This window comes from Mustela lutreola, chromosome 18 (genome assembly GCF_030435805.1).
Source record: "Mustela lutreola isolate mMusLut2 chromosome 18, mMusLut2.pri, whole genome shotgun sequence".
NCBI lineage: Eukaryota > Metazoa > Chordata > Mammalia > Carnivora > Mustelidae > Mustela > Mustela lutreola.
This window is the reverse complement of record NC_081307.1, coordinates 8,853,247-8,869,118: the sequence shown is the minus strand read 5'-3', so window position 1 is coordinate 8,869,118 and position 15,872 is coordinate 8,853,247. Positions and strand designations below refer to the sequence as shown.

Sequence of the window (15,872 nt, the reverse complement as noted above, 5' to 3'; positions counted from 1 at the left end):
CTTGTCAGACCTTCCACCCTCCCAGTCAGCATCTCTCAGGAAAAAGCAACAGGATATAAGTCCCAGAAGTACCTGAGGCTGGAAAGCAAGGCTGTCAGCAGAGAAATGTGACGAGACAAGGAAAGCCAAGAAAGAAAGAGGGTTCCAAGAGCTTGCTTGGGGAACAATCAAATGCCAGCCCCACCAAGAGGCCTTTTAAAACCAGCAGTGCTGAGTTTATGTTCAGCTTTCCAGAAAATTCCCAAGTGCTTCTGAGATCCTCCACCAATTCTTCAATTTAGAAACTCTTACTGAATGCCTTCTCTGGAAAAGACACAGGGCTGGGCCTCAGAGTGGCTCAGAAATGGGCTCAGTGAGCTCTACTACCTTTTTTATGTGTTATTTTGTACCCTAGGCATGTGTTTTCTCTGCAAGGAATATGTGCTATATTAGGGAGAGAAGATGCAAATGCCAAAAATATCATTAAACCCTTGTTAGGAGGGGTTGAGATCCCAGGGCAGGTCCCAGCAGGATGAACTTTAGGCATCCAAAGAATGAGAGGGTTCCATTAGGCTCACAGAGCTGAAGACATACCCTCCTTCCACAGAGGCTCTGAGTGCAAGAATTCTTCTGGTCTGGTGGCTATGGCAGAGAGGACTTGCAGCAGTTTTCTACATTCAGGGTAGGCCTCAATTTGGAGTGTCACTATCTGACTTTTTAATTATATAATACAGTATAACAAAAAACATCAGACTGCATCAGATGTCCGCTTACTTAACTTTATGGGTAAGTAAACACATAAACACAAGCATGCGCGTGCACGCGCACACACACACACGTGTGTGTGTGTACTGGGCCACTCCAGAAAATACATTTTTTGTTATAGACTATGATCCAGAGAGTTTGAAAAACACTTTCAAACTGGACTAGAATCAGGAAAGAGATGGCTATGGGGAACAGGTATCTTATTTAGGAGGAAAAGAGTGAGCAAAGGTAAACACTAAGGAGGACAAATCATCTGGGAGAGAGCCCCACTTCTCACACCCCCTCCTGAGCAAGCCAGACCCACCCCACTGACTGCAGAGTGCCCCCTTCCAGGCTCCCTCCCCACTCTTCCCACCCCTGCCCCCAAGCCCTTCCTCCTCCATGTCAGCAAGGACCAGTCCATGACCCTGACCTGTGACCCCTGCTTCTCTGATCTCCTGTGGCTCCTAGCACCCCACACAAGGACACCATTCTTTAAGCATTTTGTGGTCAAGTCTATGTACAGAGTACCCAAGTCCTGGAGTAGCTGTGTGACTTTGAGCAAACCATCTGAGCCTCTACTTCTTCACCTGACAGTGATATATGGGCACTGAATGTATCTCTTTGTCTCATTTATAATTTTGTAAATATCTTTCCAGGGAGAACCCTATCCCCTACTGATTTTGTAAAAATCCACACACACACACCCCCAGGGTGTTTTAAATAGTGCTGGACACAGGCTAGACACTTAATATTATTACCTAACTTGAAAGCTGTGCCCAGGGAAAAGAACACGGCGACACCATCACGATCTTTGCCCACATGACAGTAGCAACAGCCAAGACGCACCCAGCAGAGCAGAGCCAGCTTCATAAGCACGAAGTCCCTGCAGAGCCCCAACCTCTGCCCCTGAACCCACTCCCGCACTCGACAACCTTGGTTTGGACTCATGCTCTGCTTGTCACTATCTTGAAGGTCTTCATAATTTTCGAACAAGGGGTCCCCATGTTCAACACGCACTTGTCCTGTCAAATTACACAGCAGGCTGTGACCACATCTCCAAAGACCCACTAACACTTGCCTTTTCAGAATGTGTTGACTTTTAAAATTCCCTCTTCCAGGGGTTACCATAGATGATATAGGCCAGGAAAGCATGTATATAAAGATATCTCATCTGGTCAAGGGCAAGATCCCATGTGAAGCGGCCCACCTCCCCGACCTGGGAGCTTCTCACTAATGGGAGTTTGCAAGGCTTTGGGGTGCTAGCGAATGTTCTTTGTGGGCAGTAAGCACTGAACCCCTTCTATTCACTCATGGTGCTTTCCTAGACCCAGAGTCAAGCCAATCTTGGCGATCAACACTAACCAAACTCCTCACAAAAGGAATCTAGAAAGAAAGGCTAAGGGAATCTAAATCATTCCTCTCTCCTGCAAATAGGGCCTATGCACTCCTATGAGCCAAGTCTGAAGTGCAAAACTTGAGGGCATTAAAAAGGAGGGGGGCCTAAGTCCTAGTGCATCCCTTGTCCTCCAGAAAAGCCAGAAGCAGATGGCCAAGCAACACTATTTCATGGAGATGAAGGTCCTGAGAATTCACAGAAGGAAGAACAGGGATGGGGGAGTGAGGATAAGCCAGTATTTCAGGAAAGGGAACAGCATCAGCAAAGGCTCTCCAACGTGACCACAGCACCTTGTCTGCAGGGAAAGCCAAGGAGAGTGGCCACTGAAGCAGAAAGAGGTGCTCAGTTGAGGGAGCAGGAAATATAACTAAACCATAGTGTGGGACCTACTGGGGAGGGCTTACATGCCAGCAACAGTGGCTGGACTTGGTCTGACAGATGACAAAACAGCAGATCAACCCACACCTGGTTCTACCTGGGGAGAGAAGCAGGATGACACTACCTGCAAGGCTGGGCTCCCACGTGCAAGGCCACCTGCCCCAGTGTGTGTGCTGTGCCTGGTCTGCACCTGCGGCCTGGAGCCAAGCCAAGACATATGCACATCCCACAAGAGAAAGGAGCCTTGGGGCAGAGACACCCCAGCTCTGCCTTCAAGAAATTCTCTCCCCCACCACCTCCCTGTGTCTCGGTCTCTTCTGCCCTCTCTGAGATTCCAGCTGTCCTGTGTGGGCGGCTCAGCCAACTCTGGCCAGATTAATCCCATCTGCCCCAACTCCATACCATAACGTGTATGGTACATCACAGTTTGCAAAGTACTTGTCACAGATTGTCTCATTTAATCCTCAAGAGCCTTGGCTGGCTGGCTGGGGGATCCAGGGCTTGAACTTGCAAGCAAATGATTCCAAATGCTGACCACTTCCACAAGCCCCAAACAAAGGATCCTGGCCATTTAACTCTCTGTGCGCCTATGTCCTCATCTGTAAAATGGGCATGATGATGGTACCTACCACATAGGATTAAATAGGTTAACAAATACACAGCTTTTAGGGTAATGTCTGATACACACTCAGTAGATGCTAGCTCCGCTCACCCTCAGCATCCTCATCAGTATCCTAACAGTATTAGCGTTGTTACTATGGTTACATTATGGGAGGACCCATGGAAGCAAACAAGCTGTGTTTTATAGGAAGCAAACCAGCTTTGGCTTCCAATCCCACAACACGGGGTCCTTTGTAAAGGAAGCACCTTGGCCCTGGGGCATGGAAAATGCAGGAAAGAAAGTATTTTTGATGGTAGGAAATGTCCAAATATCCCAGAGCTTAACTGTGAGAAGGGGATCCACCCGTGGCCCTTCTTCGGCTTAAGTAATACTCAGTCCCCTTACCTACTTCTTCTCTGGGCTGAGAATCCAGGGAAGAATGACGGTGTTTTCCCATGCTGCTACCAAAAATAAAAATTAAAACATAAATGTTACAGATCAGAGCTGGAAAGGACTTTGAGACCACTTGGCTTGATGCTCATGTTCTCAGAATGCAGACTCTGAAGCCTGGACAGGAAAGTGACTCGAGTCAAGAAAGAGGAGCAACGAGGAGCACTTGGGGCCTGACCCAGCCCCCCCACTCCTGGTCCACACCTTTTTGTTTGGATTCGTAGTTGTTATTGGGTTTGTTTTATTTTTGTTCTTCTTCTGCTTAGCTAATATTTCTCTATTTTCCAATTTTAAGAAGATATTTCAATGAATTTTTTAAGATTTTATTTATTTATTTGACAGACATAGATCACAAGTAGGCACAGAGGCAGGTGGGGGGGGTGGGTAGTGGGGGAAGCAGGCTCCACGCTGAGCAGAGAGCCAGATGCAAGGCTCCATCCCAGGACCCTGAGACCAGGACCCACGCTGAAAGCAGAGGCTTAACCCATTGAGCCACCCAGGTGCACCAATGAATTTCCTTTTTTAATCTGGAGATTGGAAAGACAAACTTAGAAGAAGGTTGTAGAGAATGTTAAGAGGAGCAAGGAACGCACAGGTGCCTTTTATTTCCTTTCCTCTTAGAGCTGGTGCCGTTGTTCGGTGGGGCTGCTCCCGGATCAGCTGCTCCTTCACAATCTATTGGCTTAAATCCATAGCAGCAAAGGCTCGAGATGTGGTCCACTGCCTGTGGCGGTGAGGGGAGAGGGCAGGGTGACCATCAGAGCTCAGGGAGCTACTCTGTCAGACACCCCACCAAGGAGGTCTCCCCCAGAGCAGTGGGGTTCCCTGTGAGGGGGTGTGGTGGGTGTTCTGTCTCCAAGCCAAGCTGGCCCATCAGACCTAACACTTCTCTTCTTGAGACTATGAACAGCTCTCAGTGGGGAAGTTCAAAAAAACAGAAGCATTGTAATCAGAAAGACCGTGGATCTGCTGATCCCCACCCATCCCTCCTACACACACACACACACACACACACACACACACACAATACCTAAATTTTAGAGTGGTTTCCCTTTATTTCAAATTCATCCTCCTTGGGGCAGCCCACAAGGCTCTCCTTTGAACTCACTCCCTGTCCCCACTCCTCTCCTCTCCTAATGCTCTAGTGAGGCTGAACTATTGGTAGTTTCCCAAGTACACCACACTGTAGAATCCTCCTGTGCTTCACCCCTACCCGCAACTCCCTCTCCATGACTCTCAGTCATCCCTCAGTCCTTCCCAGCCATCACCTCTACTGACTGGAAAGATTCTCCTCTGCTAGAAAAATTTCCACTGCCCTCAAATATGCGGCTGACATGCCTGTCGTCTGTGAGTATGACCCTCCTCCAGCTAGGGCACTTGTCATGTTCTTCTATTACCCCTCGGGGGATCACGTCCGCCAAACCAAAGCTGGGAATACAATGTTCCATGCACACAGATGTTTTTATGGAAAGAGAATGTTTTAAAGTGGTGTGATCCCTGAAAACCCAAGACCTAACATCACTGTAGTGAGAGTACTGCTCATATCCCATCGAATGACTCCCCCATGTCTACCTTCTCCACTAGTGAGCTTTCCTGGGATATTGAGCTCAGGATGCCCGGCACCTACCATAAAGCCCCATGTGTTTGACTGACAGATGGATCCATGGGTTGGTTCTCTACCTTACCGCCATTGCCAGTGGAGGCAGAGCAGTACTGAGAAGCAAAGGAGAAAGGAACAAAAAGGGCACTCTACCTTCTCCTTCATTCTCCCTTTACCCATCCCAGGAGAAGTGGTCCTTCCGACCATCATGTACGCTCTGAAGGCCACAATACCTGTCCTACATAGGATTATGGGGAGAAAGATGCAAGAAAGACCAGTACCATAAAACCTTGGGCCACATAAAGATGCATGCAAATGAAGACAGTCTGTTAGCACGTGACAGCCTCCATGGCCCACGTTACTTTAGTATTGAGAACTGAAAGGATGAAGGGAGTGTGAAGAGAAGGCAAACCTCCCAGAAAGCCACTGGACCTTCTCCTGGCTTAAGGTGACCCCATAAAACCCAGAGACCTTCCCCAATACCACATCCCCCGTCCCACCACCTCCAATTCCCCCAATACAAGTGCAAAATTAAAAGTACTAGAAAAGCCCCTGCTTAGGTTCCTTTTAATTACACGTGCACACATACACACACACACACACACACACACACACAGAACTACCCCTGGGTTTTGTCTGTTGTACTTTTGTTCCCGGGTCTGTTTGTACTTATTCCGAAATTACATAATTAAAAAAAGTAATATTAGGTAAATGCGCACATCAGCCTGTCAAGCCTGCCTGGGCCAACCTTCACTTGGGAGCCCCAGTGACAGCCCCTTTATTTCTCTTACTTGTTTTTAAGCGCAAAATATGTCACACCTGGAAGTAATTAGCATAATTTTTACTAATTTATAGCTAATTACACAATTACTTTTCTATGAAAGGTTCTGGAAAGACACTTGAAGTAAGTTTCACCAAATCTAGTGGCAAGAAATTGCTTGAAAACATTTTGTTAGCTTCAAACATTGAGGAGGAGGTGGGGGGGAACACCCAATGAAGTAAATCTTTCCTATTTCAGAGTGTTCAAATATGACAGGGATATAATTTCTCCAGTAATGCGCAAAGCAGAACGCCTAAGTGTCCCTGTGAATCCAACTCAACCAGAGACTGCTCTAAAAAAAGGGGGGGGTCCCAAAAGAAGCGTGGTTGAGAGCACCCAGGACAGAATCTAGATCGTGACCCTACTTGGTTCCACAGCCACGTGACAGCTCTCCTGCCCAGAGTAAACTCACCTTGTGGCAGGATGTGACCCCTGGCAGGTGTCTTGCTCAGCTCCTGAGAAACTGGGGGATCAAGCCCTGGGAAGTCACCTGCTTTCCAAGTCATCCAGGAGGCCAGGACATGAGAACATCCCACTGTCTACATGGTGCAAACACTCTCCAAGCCACTTCATTCAATGAATATTTACTTTTTTTTTCTTTTTTTTTCTTTTTTCTTTTTTTGAGAGAGAGAGAGAGAGCATGAGAGGGGAGAAGGTCAGAGGGAGAAGCAGACTCCCCATGGAGCTGGGAGCCTGATGTGGGACTTGATCCTAGGACTCCAGGATCATGACCTGAGCTGAAGACCGTCGCTTAACCAACTGAGCCACCCAGGCGCCCCTCAATGAATATTTTCTTAAGTCCCATCATCAGCAGGAAGATCTCTAAGAACGATTCCTATAATCACTTCTGTAATCCTGCCAAGAAGGGAGCCATTAGGCCTCTCCACCAAGAAGAGTCTACTGAACACTGCTTTGGGCAGAGGGAGGAACAAAAACGAAGCAGCCAAGGCTACTCTGCCCTTAGGAGGCTGACCATCGAGAGAGGCCAGAGCCACAAGGAGGAAGCACATGGCCTCGTGTGGCAGTCCAGGTCTGGCCAGCTCCCCCGTGGGCAGCACGGGCTGCAAGTGTCTGCAGAAATGGAAACAAGAGCCAAGGAAGAGATGAGGGGAGTCCCCACTGTATATGACGGACAGGCTGGGGGGGGGGGGGGAGGTGAGTAAATCTCCCAAAATTCCCTAGCAAGAAAGGATGGGAGGGAGCCAGGAGGACCCTTAAAACCTAGAGATAGCCACCAAGGTGCCTGGAAGAGCCCCTGAGACTGAATTTTGGCCTGTGCCTGTCCTGGGGCAGCCTACATGGTGACGGTCAATAGAAGGGATGGACACGGAGCCATCAGGACCAGTAGGAGGCAGGTTCACAGACAGGGGTAATAGCACCCCAAGGAGGCAAACAAAGATTCCTCAGGAAGGCAGAATCTAGGAGCATGCAGGGGTCTCTTGCCCTCCAAAGAGCCACAGGACATAAACAGACACACTGTATGTCTGTGGTATTAACACTTCACGTTGAGGGTTATGGGGAAAGACTGGCTGAGATGTCAGGGGGAGGGGAGAGGCAGTGCGTGCTCAAGCAAGCATGAAAAACCTAGCCACAGAAGGCACTTCTCCACCGGAGTGGAAGTTCCTAGAAAATGGGACCTCACCCTCCAAGTGGCTCTGCTGTCATCCCCATCTCCTAAGGGCTCATCGCTCCTTCCAGCACCATGAGTATCTAAACTTGCCCGTGGAAGTACAGAAATTTACTGGTTTACAAGGCAGCTCTGGGCCCTCAATGGGGAGTTTCCGGCAGGCAGAGGCCGAATGATATTCTCCCATAGCTCTGCCCCCTAGCACCCAGAGCAGCAAAGCCACAGGCCCGCAGTGAGTGGGAGTAAATCTGAGTCCAGTTGTTCTATGATCCGAGGTCTTGCCTGAAGAAACTCTGTCAAGGTGGGAGCAAGGCATATGGAAGATGTCCGGTTCCTGCCAGGCTCCCCTCAAGGCTACTGAGAGATTCAGGCAAAAGAATGTCCTCTGCCTCCCCACTGCCTGGGAGAGTAATGTTAATAGCTTACACTTAGCATATTTCTCTTTGTTTCTTCAAATTATTTTCAGAGCTACTGTCATTTGACCCTTCCAAAAACCCTAGGAGGCAGGTCGTGGAAGTCCTTAATGGCTGCTCTTTGCAGGTCCCTCATTCGGTCATTAGGCAGGCGCACCAGTGGCCTTGACAGTGTGGTGTTCTAGCACAAGAACAAGATGGCCGAGGCCCTGCCATCTTCTCACATGCCCTCCCCAGAGAGGACATGAATAACAGGATAGGCACCATCCTGATCTGTGCTTTAAGAGAAAATGAAGGACAGAGTAAAGGACAGAGGTATGTCAGACCCTGCGCTCTGCAAACCCTCCCCACAAACACTCTGAAGGAGCACAAGCTGGCCATGCAAAGAGCTACAGACAGACATCAAGACGCGCAGAGGTTAAAAAAGTGGCCCTGTCTCCTACAGCCAGGGGATGGCAGGTCTCCAGGCCCGACCTGCACCAGACCTCCCCCCTCTTTTCAGACTTCCTGCTGTGAATCCCCTCGCCTCCCCTTTCCCAAGAGGAAAACTGAATCACAGGAAGGACAAATAACACACACACCCACACAATCTGCTACCTCCAGAGGAAGCAGCAGACAGACAGGCAGAAAGGCGGTCAGAACACACAGCCAGAGCGCCCGCCAATCCCAGCCCCGGCCCTGCTCTTTGGTGGGCTCCTCTCCGAGGAGCGCGCCGAACCCCACTCCTATGGCCAAGTGGACGGCCTGGGAACAGTGTTTATTATTCATCAGACATGATGAGCCCGTTCAGAGATTTCAAAGTCAGCTGGGGGGTCCATTAGAAGCCATCAAGGAAGCTTTGGACAATTCCCAGGAAGGTTTTGACAGAATGTGGAGAAGCCTGGTGGCTTTCCCCAACTCCCAAGTCAGAGCTGAAACTTCTTCATCCCTCGCTCCACACTCCCACCCCAGGGCAGGAACCTGAATATGCATTCTTTCCCCTAAACATCAACACCCCTGGTGACTCAGGGGTCAGTCCATTCTCCTCCTGCACCCCACAGATGCTTTACTCAGGCTCCAAATCCCTCTGCCTTGGAACCTCTCCTCGACCCTGGAAATGGAACACCTCCTCCAGTGGGCTGGTGCCCTTTCATGGACACGTCCAGAACTCCATGCTTGGTCCTCGCCCTGAACTGTGAACTTGACAGCAGCTGGGAATGAATTCAAAAGATGGTCAAGGCACCATGTGGACCATACTGTGAGGAAGATGCAGACTTTCCATGGGCCTTGGGGCCTTCTGGGTCTTTGCGGACATTTTCTCTACTCCCCACAACAAACCTATGAGCAAACTGTTAGAAGTTTGAGAAGTAGAGAAACTAACGGAGACTGACAGTGGCTGTGTCTAGGAAGGTCACCAGGCCACCAAGTAGCAGAGCTAAGATGGCCACTCCAGTCTGTCCGACTGGAAATCTGATGTCTGCACAGCGGGGTGGTGCTTCTGGCTTTTCTTGGCCTCTACCCTTCAAGGCAGCAGCTGTGGAACTGTGTGGAACTGTATGGAACTGAACGGCTTCCCGCAGGAGTGAATTCTGGCCACCCCAGCAAAGGCACAAGGGCAAGGTGAAGGTCTCTCAGAGCTGCAGCCGAGGACTAGGGCCCAGAGGTGGACAGGAGCCTCTCACCTGGCGGAGGAAAGACTATTTATGGCCAGAGCTTCTGTCCTGGACAGCTGGTGACCAAGCCTGGGGCTGGAAGCTGCGTCCAGGACTCACCAAAGAAAGCAGCCCCTTTCCTAATTCCAGAGCAGGGACCCCGAGCCTGAGACATCACAGCTGGCAGGATGACTCACCTCGGCCAACCGCCTGGTTTGGGGCCTCAGCCTCATGATGCTGGGATAGGCCCCATGAAGCTGGTAAAGGCGACTCTCTCCTCCCTGTGACCTTATTAACTTCCCTGGGATGACTTTTCCCACATGCAGGAAAGCTGGTTTCTGGGACTGACTGATTTCTTCACATGACACCATTCATCCTGTAGTAAAAGGTTCCGTGGATTTGAAATCACGCGATCAGAGCCCGAGGCCTAACCTTGCGAGGACACTAATAAACGGGCTGCAACCTTGGGCAAGGCCTTGCTGCAGTCCATGCCTCAGTTCTCCATGACCCGTGAGAGGGTGGGAGCAATGGCGGTGTGGGGCTTCCGGCTCTGGAACTCTCTCATGGTGGGTGGCGCAGGGCAGGGTTTCCCTCCCACACCAACACTGTCCCAAGTTACCAGAGCAGGGTAGGTGGCAGAGATGGAAAGATAGGACAGGACAAACAAAGGCCCAGCAAGATGGGCAAAGACAGACCGCAGCTGGGGAAGCTTCCCAGCCAGAGAAAGGAGGCACAGTCTGGCGGTGTGGAGAGAGAATTAGAGCCCCTCATGTAAGCAGACTCTTGCCAGTATTGCTGGAAACAAACAGTGACAGATTGCTAACATGTTACAGTGAAAATTACCAACATGATGAGACTTTTGCACCATAACCAGCACCTCTTGTTATCCCATTAACAAAACTGATGAGACCAAATTGCTAATTGGAGAAAACGTTCATGTTGGATTATGTCGCTCCTGTCCTGCCTGGGGAATGCAACCAAAGGGCAAACCAGAAGGCATGCTGATATTTCCCAAGGCCCATTTTACCTTGGACAGGGGTAGAGGAAGCCCTGGAACACACCCCCCGCCCCTGCCGCCTTCTTCCATTACATCTAGAAACACTCCCAGACGCCACCAGCACCTCTCTGTCCCACCGTCACTCTGGTGTCTGTTCCCATTGCCGAGCCGGGCTGGGAAGGGTTATCTGTCACGATAAAGAACGAGAACCAGTGACCTTTACAAAGTACACAGGGTACACTGGTGGGGCCGGGGGGGGCTGGGGGGGGGGTGGACAAGTGGAGGTGGCAAGTCTGCGTTCTTACAGTGCTGGATTCCCGCTCTCTCCATCTGCTCTAAGAACAAACCAACACACCCGCGCTCACGATTCTTTACATTTCTACCACCCCCGTCTGGCCACTGGCCACTCTAGCTATGCCAGAGAGAGCCCCACTCCTTAATTCCATTTGTCACAGGGTGCAAGCTGTCACCTAAGCCCTGGGAGGTGCAAAGAACAGGACACATCTGGTTCTTGGAAGGATGATGCCCAGGCATCTGAAGAGGCTCTTTCCTCTTTAGGCTGGGGAAGGATTTCCTGCTCAAACTGGAGTCATCCAGAGACAGCCAGATTATGAACTCACATTATGCGTGCTCCTCTCTCAGAAAAACCCTCCAGTTACCCAAACCTCTTAGCGTCTGAGTTCTTGTTGTTGTTGTTGTGGTTGTGGTTGTGGTTGTTTCCACTGGGATAATCACTGACCACACCAAGCTCCCTGCTGCCGCTCCAGAGAGCAGGGCCCGGCTACAGGCCTTCCTCCTCAGTAGTCACTCGGAAAAGTAATTGGCCGAAGATTATTCTGAGTAATTTAATGGCAAGGGTTTTTTGTATACCAAACAGGGACTTGTCTTTGTCAAAAAGTCTTTACAAAGTACCCAAGTGCTAGGTGTCAGACAGGACAAGTTTTTTAATCATGTTAAAATGATTTATTTAAACGTCAAGCCATGTCACCTCACTTCCTTTCATTTTTCAAACTGTTTGTGTTTTTTCTGGATGATAAATTTATCTTCAGACAGCCTCAATATGACTAATTAACTTTGAAATATAAGAACCAGATGTGTGAGTTGGAGAGCTTTCTGAACTGATGCCAGACGGGCTGGTGGGGTTTTTTTTCTTCTTCTCCTTCTTCTTCCTTGCTTTCCTCCTCTCGCCTACCCCCTCCCCACAACCCCGCACTCTCTCTCTCTCTCTCTCTCTCTCTCTCTCTCTCTCTCCCTGCTGGCTGCCCTGAAATTACTAAGCAGAGACACACGGAGTAAATGGAATCACGGGACTCCAGCTAGCAGTGAGCACCCACGGCTTGTTCTCTGCTTTCTACTGCTTAGCCTCTCAGGACCCCATGCTCTCCCTTTGAAAATGACCCCAGGACGCCTCCCAGTGACTGGCAGAGCTGTCCTCTGAGGAGGGGCTGGGAAAATTCCCCGGGCCCACCCCTTCTTTAATGATCTATGGCGTGCGGAGCAGGGAGCTGCCAGAATGCATTTGCCACATGAAAGTAAGTCACCCTGCACTATGACACAGAGTGATTTCTTCTAAAGAGTCTTCCCCTGTGAAGTGCTCCTCAGATCTGCCTCCTCCCTGCTTCCTTTTGATGAGCAACCCCCTGCATAGCACAGGAGGAATGAGCAGGGGTGGAGGCTGGCGATTATGTCTCTCAACTCCCTAAGCCACAGTGCTTTTCAGTAATGGCCATTTGGGGGCTGGAAGCCACAGATGTGTGTCTACGTGTGTGTGTGTGTGTGTGTGTGTGCACGCACACGCATGCCGCACGCATGCACGTGCGCACACAGGTCTGCGTCTGTGTGTTCCGCTCTCAGGGACAGGATGGGTGACAGCAAAAATGAAAATTCCTTTTTGCAGGATCTGTGCAGCTGAGTAAGAGACCAAACCGGAAGGCATGGGCTGGGTGCCTCAGTTTCCCCATGCACCTATGATGGCCTGCTCCTCCTAGTCTCTCTACCAGAAGTAGGTTAAGGTTATAGGAGATCACAAATGGGAGAGTGCTCTGAGTACTTGGAAAGACATGCACACGTCCTAAGGGATTATTAGGATAATTACCGCTATTATTACATCATCATGACCAGTATCATTAACATGCCTCTTAATGTCTGAGATTTTTCACCTGGGATAATCTCACTTACTCAAAAGGTCAGTAGAGTTCCTCATGGTGTCAGGCTCTAAACAGAAAGGCTCCAAACAACGGACTTGGTTCTCTTCCTTCTCAGGAAGAGTGCCGACAGAGCGCCTTCCCAGGTGTTCTGGGAAAGGAAGATGCCCCGCCTCCCCCTCAGACTCCCTGCTGCCAGCAGAAGAGGAATCAGCCATGAACAAACACCAGCACTTGTGCTGCAAGGGGACACAGGGGCCAAGTGGCAGTCCCTTCCCTTCCTCAGAGAGTAAGGCAAATGAGAGGACTGGGGACAGTGCCTGCTGCCCCTCCCTCTACCAGCCCTCCTGGATCTCTCTAAAAGGCCTTGCTCCCCACTCTGGGGCTGAGAGCAAAATGCATCAAGCAGGTTGGACTCTCAAAAATGTAACAAGGTAATAAGGCAGGTCCTTTCAGATCCCCGTGCTTCTCCTCCCCTGACCCTGGCCCCTTCCTTCCTTTCAGCAGTGCCACCTAATCTCCAGTGAGGGGAGAGTGTCGCCCCTCAAGGAGGGGTTTGCATCTTAGCAGGAGTTTCTGGAAACTTATGAAGGAAAAGGCCTTCAACTATTCCACACAGAAAGCCCTGGAAAGGAGGGGAAGGAACGGATGGGGCAGAGAGAGCATGCTTCACACCTCCCAAAGCAAATCGTGCCTGCGGCTGATGCCCAGGAGACATCTCACAGGCAGACAGATGGACGGGAGTGGGTGGGGGTAGCTGGGAAGGCGACACTGAGGAGGCCAGCCTCCCAACCCCGACCTGAGGCAGCAGGAGGGAAGACCCTGTTACAGGGCAGTGAGTCTTAGCACTCACCCAGCGAAGCCTGGTCCCACCTCCTAGAGCCCTTGCCTCCTCTCAGAGACACCGCCATTCAGCCTGCCGGAGCTCCTTGGGGAGTGGGAGAGGAAAGTGGCAGGAATACAGAGAACTACAGCTTTGTTTGGTATCTTCCAACTTCCCAGAACAGACAGACAAACAGATGAGCAACAATCCAGTGAGAGAGACATAGAGCATGTGTGCTCGCGCACACACACACACACACACACACACACACCAGTGCAGCAGCACCAGCCCCACCAGTCCCCAAGAGGGCACCTTATAGAGCCCTGAATGTCCCACCCACCACAACCCCCACCAGGACACTCCCACCCACCAACCCCCACCCCACCCCACCCCCCAGTAGGCCTTTGGAGAAAGCTCCAACCAGGGCTCTTTCTATAGCACTGCCCCCCTTTTCCCCAGGGGAAAAAAATTTTCAGATAATTTTTGGACTATGAATAACACTTCCCGCTATGTCAAACTAAGATAATAATGGAGCTTACCAAATCGCAGGATCCCTGATTAACTGACCCTGGACAGAGAAGACTGGAAAGGTTGGGAACCCAGCAGACTGGAAAAGTGAGCCCTGGGCTCCTGGGAACTTGTGTGGGACCACTGCCTCCTGCCACTCTACTCTGCCAGGATAGACCAGACCTGTTTTCAAGGGCCCCGCACCTGAGAGCTTCCCTCTCCCTTGGGCTTCCTTCTCTCCCCAGGGGAACTAGAATTTGCATTGGGGAGCCAGAAGACGCCCCAGACTTCTGGCCAAGGGAGCCCACCCTAGAACGCCCATCCAACTGCACAGCTCCACCCAAGTGAGTTTTGAAACCAAAAGACCTGGATTTGCTCTCCCCCCACTCAGCCCCCCATGCAAGCGTCCCATGCCTTCTCCCACTAAGTGCACATAACAAGCCAGAAACTTGACGCTGTAACGGGCAGGAGCCATCGTTTGGGAGCTGTCAGACAGGCTGTCTCGGAGACCTGGGATCCGAGGGCCCTTCCCCCGTACAGCCTGAGATATTTAATAAAGTAAAGCCCTCAGGATCAAGAGGCTGCAAGCCCTCCCATTCCTTCCTACGGCTCGCGCTGGAGTTCTTTAAAGCCTGCCTCACGTCTGTCTCTCTCTCCAGAAAGCCTTTCATGCTGCCTTGCCAGACTGACATTTTGACAAGTTGCCACGAGTGACATCTGATTTGTACAAATTTCAAGACTAATAAATCTACCTGTCAAAGCGGAAACTTTAAAAGGAGCTAAGCCCAGCGGGTATAGTTTAACAGAACTCAAGTTGATGAAACTGTAGGATGGAGAAATTATATCTGTCACAATCCACCCACATTAGTTCTGCAGAAATGTTGGCATGAAACAAACGTCTTTCACGGGCGTTACCGAAAAAAAATTTTTTTTTAATAAAAATCTTTTTAATTGAAATAGGAGATTAATACCATGAGTAACAAGTAACAGTTCTATTTGTAAACTAACAAATTTTATTTATTTAATTTTTAATTTTGTTGCAGATGTGAGAAGTGTCTCTCCTCCTACCTCTTAAGCTGTCTCCCTGGGATCTGGACTTTCCATTCAAGCTGGGGCCCATCAATCATGCTGCAGCTCCCCAGCTCACTGGTTCTCGGGGTGAATGAGGGTTGAGCACGGTGTGCAGGGCTGAGGCTGAGGCAGGCCCCGCCACCCACAGCCCTGTGTCCTGGCCAGGCCTCCTGGCACCCTCCATCTGGGCGGGCACAGGGCACTGATTCACTTCCCCCACTGCTCTCCAGCCTTGACCTGGAGCCTGAAGTCTGACCCACCATTCTGGGCTTTGCTGTTGGACTTTTGTTTTAAGGATGTGAATGTTTGGGGTGGGAGAGGAGCGGTGGGGGAGAAGTTATGTCTAGCTAACTTTTTATTTTATTTTATTTTTATCTGATCTTCCCTTCCTGTTTCTGACAAGTCCACTTTTGCCCTGAATCATCACGTCACAAATGGAGAAGCCAGGATTCACACATCAGAGGAAGAAACCCAGGGGGCGTGGGGAGGCCTTCTCAGGATTCCCATGCACCTAGAGAAGCCAAGAACATGAATGCCTCTGAAGCAGTACGGCTGGTGGTCTCTGTCCTTCCCTCGCCCTCCCGCACCCGGGGAGCCTGGAGCCTGGAGCCGGGAGCCTGGGAGGAGACTTCTCTGGCTCCTAGAAGTGGCCTCCAGTTGCCCTGAGGGGTGAGCTGTTTTCTGTGTG

The 15,872-nt window shown here is 50.4% G+C and overlaps 1 long non-coding RNA gene across 1 annotated transcript in view; it reads right to left on the bottom strand.

Annotated features, from left to right (window-relative positions):
* The window catches only part of LOC131820485 (uncharacterized), a 114,425-nt gene extending 99,076 nt beyond the window's left edge, over nt 1-15,349 (bottom strand). The window contains exon 1 of the long non-coding RNA XR_009349660.1: nt 15,182-15,349. This is a non-coding gene — a long non-coding RNA (uncharacterized LOC131820485). The remainder of the gene's footprint in view (nt 1-15,181) is intronic.
* Nucleotides 15,350-15,872: the final 523 nt, after the last annotated feature.